Source organism: Heterocephalus glaber, unplaced genomic scaffold (assembly GCF_053883595.1).
Source record: "Heterocephalus glaber isolate CG9 unplaced genomic scaffold, H.glaber_assembly_v1.0 deba00001737, whole genome shotgun sequence".
Lineage (NCBI taxonomy): Eukaryota > Metazoa > Chordata > Mammalia > Rodentia > Bathyergidae > Heterocephalus > Heterocephalus glaber.
Genome location: NW_028258445.1, coordinates 508,652 through 517,091, shown reverse-complemented (window position 1 = coordinate 517,091; position 8,440 = coordinate 508,652).

Here is an 8,440-nt window from a genome sequence, read left to right as displayed (position 1 = left end):
CTGGTGCAAGCACTGTGGAAATAAGTATGGAGATACCTCAAAGAACTAGGACTGGAAGTCCCATTTGACCCCACTATTCCCCTGCTGGGGATCTTCTCCAAAGAATTAAAAGAATCATACCACAGTGATATATGTGCGCCCATTTTCATAGCAGCACAGTTTGTAATAACTAAAACTTGGAAACAGCCCAAATGCCCATCAACTGGAGACTGGATAAAGAAAATGTGGTTTTTTAATAAAATGGAGTATTCCTCAGCCATAAAAAATGAGAAATTAGAGACATTTATGGCTAAGTGGATGTACATCGAGGTGATACTCTTAAGTGCAATAAATAGGACACACATGTATAAATACTGAATAGTTTCTCTGGTGTGAGAAACTGAAAGTGTAAATAAGGACTAAATGTATAATAGGTCATGTGAATTAGGAAGAAAAGGGACAAAGGGGAAAGAAGTGGGAGGGCTAGGCGAAAGGATAGAAGGGAATGAGATTAATATGAGAAAATGGAAAAATAGGAACAAAATCTTTGTAAATAGGGAGGACTGGAGTGGTTGAAGGGAGGGCTGGGCAAGGGTGAAAAATAAGAACCAAGAGAGACTATGCAAAGGTACAAATTTCCAAGGATCAATGTCATGTATACCTAAAATGTACCAATTATTAGAATGAATAATTGATAATGCAAAATAGGAAGAAAAGGTCCAAAGGGGTAGGGGTAGTGGGAGGGGCAGGGGAAAGGAAAGAAGGGAAAGGAAAAATGATGAGAAATGGAAAAAATGGAAATAAAGTCTTTGTAAATAGGGAAGGGTGGAGGGGGTGAAGGGAGGGCTAGGAATGGGGAAAAAACAAGAACCAAGATGCATTATGTAAAGGTACAATTCCCAATGAGAAATGTAATTGTGTTGTATACCTACAATGCATCAATAGAAGAATTTAATAAAGAAAAAAAAAGTCTGCACATCAAAATGAGCCATGGCTCTCTATTTTCCTATTCCCTCCTTCCCTCCTCCTCCGGTCCTCTGTCCCTTCTCTCTTCTCTTGTTCTTTCATCTTCTCCTTCTTCTCTATCCCACCTAGAAGAAGGTATGGCTAAGGTCTCTGAACTGTTGGGAATATTGAATTTTATATTATTACTTTTATCTTCCATCCTGGTTTCTTTTTCCTAGGTTCAGTTTTAAAATTTGGGAAGAAATATTCTGTTGCTCCCACTTACGTCAGAAGTCCTTTTTGAAGTGATCATGGCTGAATAACAAGACTGATTTACCCAGCTTAATGTGCATGTGCCTCATGGAACCCATCAACTGTGGCCTGGAAGCCATGATAGAGGTGAGGCGAGCAGACAGGGCTCCCAGAAAAAAAAGGAAGATGGTAAGAAGTCCACATAATTCTTGTCTCAAATATAATCAGAGACACCTCTTCTAACTTTCACCAAATGCTGCAGTTAGTAGTGTCATTCACAATATATTTCTAGTTTCTCTCTTTTTCAGACTACGTTCTCTAGTGTATAGAAGAGTGAGAAACTTCAAAACATCTTCTCACTTAAGCGTAGAGATTGAAACTTCCAGGCTGTTCCACTGGCTCAGGCTGCTTGGATCCTATCAGTCCACGGTGGACAGGAACCATGAGAAACCTACCTCGGTTGTATGGAGACACTGAGACTCGATGGCATTTCATCACCACAGTTCCCTGGAGTCCACTGCTGTTTGGGAGCAAGTGTCCAAAGCCCATGTACTGAGGGTCTCATCCCAGAATGGTGCTACTGGGTGGTGGTGGGGACCCCAGGAGATGTGAGGTCATGGAGGATGCCCTGGAAGAGAACTGTGTGACTCTGGTCTCTTTCCTCTCCTCTTTGCCTCCTGCCTTATGAGGTACATGTCAACTCTGCATGGACTCCCACCATATGGCACCCACCATATGGCCCAAAGTTAAGAGGTCAATCTGGAGCATCCAGTGCCAGGATCCAGAATAAACATTTTTGCTTCATAAGTTAACCACCTCTAGTATTTCACTACAGTGACAGGACACTGACTGATACTCCACCCTTCCCTCCTTTTACCACAGTGATTCTGCGGAACCCACTGGCTGTAAATCACGTGGTATCTGAACAGTTCCACTCAATACATTTTTCTGTTCCTCTTTGTCTCTTTCCAGTAGTGGAGAAACCTCTTCTTCCTTGACTCTCTTTCTGAGGAAATTCTCACAGGTCTGTTGAGCCCTGAGGCAGGAGTGACTTCTTTATATTCCAAGCATCTTCTCAAAGGACACAACTCATGCAGCCCCGGGGACAGAAAATGATAAAGCATCAATTTACACACCCTTACCAGCAACTGCACCCCATTCCTAAAGGTTAGCCCTGACATCTGTCATGTGCACCCAAATTTATTTCTCACTGAAAAAATTGTCTTCCAGGCCCCAAGCTGCCTCCCTTTCTGACACAGAGGTGGTTTCTCCCGATGGTCCATTGCCTTACACCACCCGATCCTCCTGGGCTCTTTCTGGTATCATAGCTGTGGCTCTTCTGAAGCCCATCCAAGGGATTTGACCCAGAGACTCTTTGCAAGCTATGTGCTGAGTAGACCAAGAAAAGTAAAAGTTTTACCTTTCATGGAGGACTCGGTGATGGGTGAAAGCAGTAGGTCTCGACTGTGGGATGATTCTGCCTTTCTCGGGGGATATTTAACCATGTCGGGAGTTGGTTTTGTTTTCATTTTTCATTTGTCCCATCTAAGGATTTTACTGTGGCCTCTAAAGGGTAGAAGGCAGGGATGCTGCTAAATGCCCTTAAATGCACAGGACAGCTGCCCTTGACAAACATTCGTCTGATCCAGTCCCTAGAGGTGGTCCACGCCTTAATTCCAGCACTTAGGAGAAGGAGGAAGCAGAATCTCCACAAATTCGAGGCCAACCTGGGCTACATAGTGAGACCCTGTCTCAAAAAACAAAAACAAAAACAGAATTATTTGGCCCCAAATACCTGCGTTGCTGAGGTTGAGAGAGCTAAAGCAAGATTTAATTAGCTATTGGTCTTTAATTACTAACATACTGCTCCAGGTGCTGCCACACTTCTCCTCCTTAAACACATCTACTTGAGATAATACTTTTGGCATTGCAGCCAACAAAGGAAATGATACAAGAGAGGAAATGACACAATGTTGGCTGAAAATAGCATTGCCAAAATAGCCACAAAAACTCTTGGGACTGTTCTTTATTTTAACTGTCACTTGTTACCTGATTAAAAGAGAGGATTTTTGAATTCTTCATTGGAGAAGGTACAAATTATTTCACTGCTGTCTTCAGAAAGATTTGAATATCGAAAACTTAGTCAAAACATATTCCCACAAAGTTAGAGAAAACATCTGGATCCCAATGTATTCTTTAAAGAACTATGAGATTAAGAAAAGAAATTGTTGGCCTCAAGGTTTTTGTTTTGTTTTGTTTTGTTTTTGTACCAGGGATCAAACTCAGGACATTGCACTTTTGAGGCAGGCAGAAGAACCACTGAGCTAAATCCCCGGCCCAACCTCAAGTTTTAATACTCCTGACAGCCTGAAGTGGGGATGCCAAACACAGTCTCTTATTCTAAACCACAGTTGGGCCAGTAACACTAGGCACTTTGTAAACCAAGCAATGTCTAGTACCCTGCAGTTACAGAAACTTTTGGCACATGCTTTCGGTCAGAGCCATCTCCAGGGCTCTTAGGGTCTGGTCCCAGCCCTGAAGCCCATTTTTCCTTTTGAAACACAGCATGGCCAGCTATTCCACAGCATAGGATCACAGCCACTGACAAGGGAGAGTTTCTTCAGCTTTTAATGCTCTGTCACAAAAGCTTGAGAAATCTTGACAAGTACTGTGAAGAAACACAGACTACATTTGCAGAAAGAGGATGCAGAGGAATTTCTTAATGCACACCTAATTGTGTCTATTTTTTATCAAGAAACTGGGTGCATTTTGGAATCACAAGGGCAAGGGGCACCGTGCCACAATGAAAAAATAATGTTGAGCTAATTTAACCATAGGCAAGGCCATTGCAAGAAAATATTCCTGTGACTTCATTCACTTACCATGTGTGTTTTTAAGCTGTGGACAGTCTGCCAGCTACTCTGAGTCAGACCTGTCTTACAGCAGAGTTCTATCCCAGGGGGAAACACTTAAAAAGCCAGGGAGATGCCATGTTTTGACATGAGACAGCGGTGTGTGAAAGGCAAAGGGGAAAAGAGGAAATGGGTGCGGGTCCTCAATTCATCTGAGAGGCCAAAGGAATAATGAGAAATGGGAACAATTCTTTGCATAGATGTCAAGGAAATAATTCCATTGGCAAACATTCATTTATTTGTTTGGAAGACTGTTTTCTAGAATGGGAGCATTATATATGGTAAACCACTTAGCAACTAATCCAGGAACTTCTTTTAATACTACATATTAACATGGCTTCTCTCCTGCTCTAAAACACAATTGAAAAAGTGACTAGCACCTTTAGGAAATCAGAGCAATTAAATATGGCCATTTGAGGTAACTGATCATTTTTAATAAATTAAAGGATAAATGAAAATAAACTCACAGGATTTCATGTTAGTTTATTGAGCAGATGTCAGCGATTTGGGACTGATGATATGGGCTGAAAACACAGGTGTTACTAAAGAAACTGATTCGAGTGTCATTGGTCAATAAAGTGTCTCAAGATGCTTTCCAGAAATGGAGCTTGGACACAGTATTATTTCCCACCACCCTCATAATTACACTGAAAGCAAGCCTTGTTCTCCACCTCACTGTGCATTAAGCCCAGTCTTCCCACTGAGTGATACCCCAGCCCCTTGTGTTGTCTTCTGTTGTGAAACTGGGTCTCGCTAAGTGGCTAAGTTACCATGCTGGGCTTGAACGTCCACTTGCCTTGCCTCATCCACCGAGAGTGCTGGGATTACAGGCTTGCAGCAACACACCGGGCTACAGCAGACATTCTCAACCGAGAAGACCATAGGCTCTGGAAGAAAATTCCATGAATGGGGCCATGGGTCTGCCAGACCCTTGACCTGATACGGAAGACAATATAGAGAGCTCGTACTTTTAATCAGCTTCTCCACGTGCTTCAGAGTTCATAAAAGGGTTATTGCCATGGGCACACTGCAGGTATACAGGAGTGCATTTTTAAGCATCAGGGCGAGTACCTACTACTGTATCACTGGAACACAATGACGCACAAGGACATACTGAGGCAATTAGATGTTTGTCTGATCAGAGCCACAGTGACTCTGCATTAGCACCTTGAGCAGTAATAGCAGTGGTCAACAACAGATTACAGGTAGTCACGTTCACTGAGAACACACAAACCCCTTTCTAGCCTGAGAGTTTATTTCTGGACATTCTTCAACAAATTGCTTTCTTAAACTTTTGCTACTTAGTTACAACTTAAAGCCTAATTACAGGTCTCAATGGCTGGCTGACATAGTAAAAGTGTAGTCATTACTTTGTACAGCTGTACTGTCTAGCACAGAACATAACCCATGGGAGGTTCTCCATCAATGACACAATGTGATTCTCAAGTGTCACAGGATGAGGAACTTTCTTACTTGCTTTACAAAAACATGGAGGCTCACAAAAAAAGGAGAGTCCTTTCCCAAGCAAAGGCACTGTGCCCTAGGATTACCAGAATACATAAAGATAGCTCTGTAAGACTTCAGGGTTTATAAAGTTAAGATTTCGGGGTTGTTTTCTTGGTAAATAAATCTGACAATTCTTGCTTCATAACTTTCTAAGTCAGTTCCAACACTGAAGATTCTATGTAGGTCAACATCTATGTAAATTCAGGTAAGTCACTTTGCCTCATTAAGTCTGTTTTGTTGTTTTGCTTTGTTTTTACCAGCGGATGAGGGTGTCAAACAAGATGATAGTTCCATGGCACCATTTGGTTACAAAAATTATATAACTATCTTTTAAAAGTTTGTTAACAAAATTTCCAAAAATTAAAATTATGGCACCCAAGCAAATAAAATTGTATGAATCTCCAGTCAGAAGTTTGTTAAAGTAAAATTTGCAAAAAGGTAAAACTAGTTCCTGTGAAAATATTAAATATTAGTCAAATATTTTATTCAAATTATAGATAAAACAGTACAACAGTAATTCTATTTAAAAGAAAACTTGTTAATGTCCAATAGCGTAGTAAGTTGTAAATATTTAGAATTACTGTATTCTCTTCCACCAGAAAGAAGTTATATATACCTCTGGATCAAAAACCTACAAGTTAATCTATCCCACAGCAGCGTTAAACATCCCATTTTACAGAAAATCAAGCCCAGAATTACACTGAAAGAATCTTCAAGACTCTCTTGTGGCTACTTCCAAGTTTCAGATAATTTTTCTGATAAGCCAAATTATGTCTCATAAATGAAAGTTCTTGACTCTTGGTTATATTATTTAACTTTTAGAAAAAGTATCATTTTTATTTGACTCATGTACAGTTGCTATATCTTTCTCAGATGAACACTCTAAATATGTCTTTCATTCTATGCTGAGATAAATATTAGGATTTGGTAAGAGTATATAAATGAATCAACACCCAGGTATTTTATCCATTAAATATAATGTAATGCATATTTAAAATACAGTAAAATGAACAGGCTGTTGCACAAGCCCAGAAATTATAAATATTTTAAGATACGTCTAATACATTTTATATTTTAATAATCTCCCTAGGTCACTAATAAACTTAATAAATATGAATGTTATGAAGAAAACTTTATAAACGTAATTGGTGAACCTCATACCAAGCAAAGGAATTGAATTCAAAATTGAATCTTCTCTTAAAATTTATATCCTTTAACTAATTTATACATCATCCTCATAATACAATGTTAAATGCAAACCAGGAAAAGAATAATGATTGTAATGATGGTAGCAAATACATGCACACACACAAACACAATCAAATAAAAGTCTTGACTAATCGTTTCCTTTCTCATGGATAAAAGTAACAACCATTGTAAGCTTTTGAGAAATAACACATCTACAAAACAGTGTACATATTTAATTTTAATGTTTTATTGTAGGTTTTTAAGATGTTTTCATTTTTGTATCAACAGCTTAAGAAAATAATTCACAAGAATAAGTTTTTGAATCTCCAAGATAAATTATTCTATTTTAAATTTGTTATAATGGTATAAACCACATAATATGTCTATGTAAGCCAAATCAGAGCAAAATCTGAATATATCTGAAATGTATAAAGTATTACTGTTTCAATTAGAAAAGAGTATTACCTATTGCAATTAAAAGTTTGGCCTCTGGCTATCCATTATTCAAAAATAATATACCAAGAATTATTTACTGATATCAAAACAAGTACATTGTTCAGTGGCAAATGTAACAAAAATAAACATGTGTTCCCAGGTCTTTCATTTAGTATTAAGTATGCTAGAATAACTGCAGGCCAATACATTCAGACCCACGGACTAAGCACCAGGCTGGCCAGAAGCAGTATAGTTTGACCACACTAAAGCTGGCTTCTAAGAGGCTTAGCCTTCCCCTCATCAGTATCATAAACTTGAGTTCAGACAGTAAACTCGGTGAAAGGTATATTAAAATGGAAATATGTCATCTTGGTAAAACAAGGAATAAAGGCAACTTGCCAAAAAGTTATTGCAAGTCAGTGCCTCAGTCAAAGTAGAAGCTGGGCCCCAAGTCTTTTTAATTTTTCATTGAGAAGATAATTGGAGAAAAGATATTCAGAGACGAGGTAAAAGTGTGGACTCTAGAGAGTTAACAAGCAGTATGTATTTGGGGGAGCAGATGGAAGCACTTGGGCACAAAAGGAAATATCAGAGAATGGCCCAAAGATCTATTTGCAGTGGCCATGGGCAGCAAATACAGGTGCTCAATGTAGTAATTGAATGTGAGTCTAGAAAAGGCACAGTGAGGTGGTCACATCACCCCTCTCTCCTTGGTCCACCTTGTCTCGTACATAGCAAGTTAACAACCGGCTGTAAACGTTGGTGCAAATTAGCATGTGTACATACGTTCTTTCAAGATCTAGCCTGTGTGGCAAGGTCTTTAGTCCTGTTCACACTGACATCGACTCACCCTTCATCAAAGCAGACGGAATATGCTCGCTTTGGCAACACCACAGACTGAGAAAAGAGGTGGCGTATTACAAATATTCATAATTTATATTCTTAAACTTTCAGGGGAAAAAAAGTCAGCTCTTAAACAAGGGATAGGATGGATGGTGGTGAGACGGAAATGATTTATTCCAAATTTGGAACCTCTGTGTGAAAACCCAAGCAACACAATGATCTTAGATTTTTCCCTGGGGATACAAAGGTCCAACAAATGAACATTATATCAAAGTACTTCCAATATAATTTACAAGTTAGTACAAGAATTTTAAGGAGAACTATTTGAGGCTTAATATTGTCTGAATTCACTGGTTTAGTTTTAGTCATGGGCCCTCATT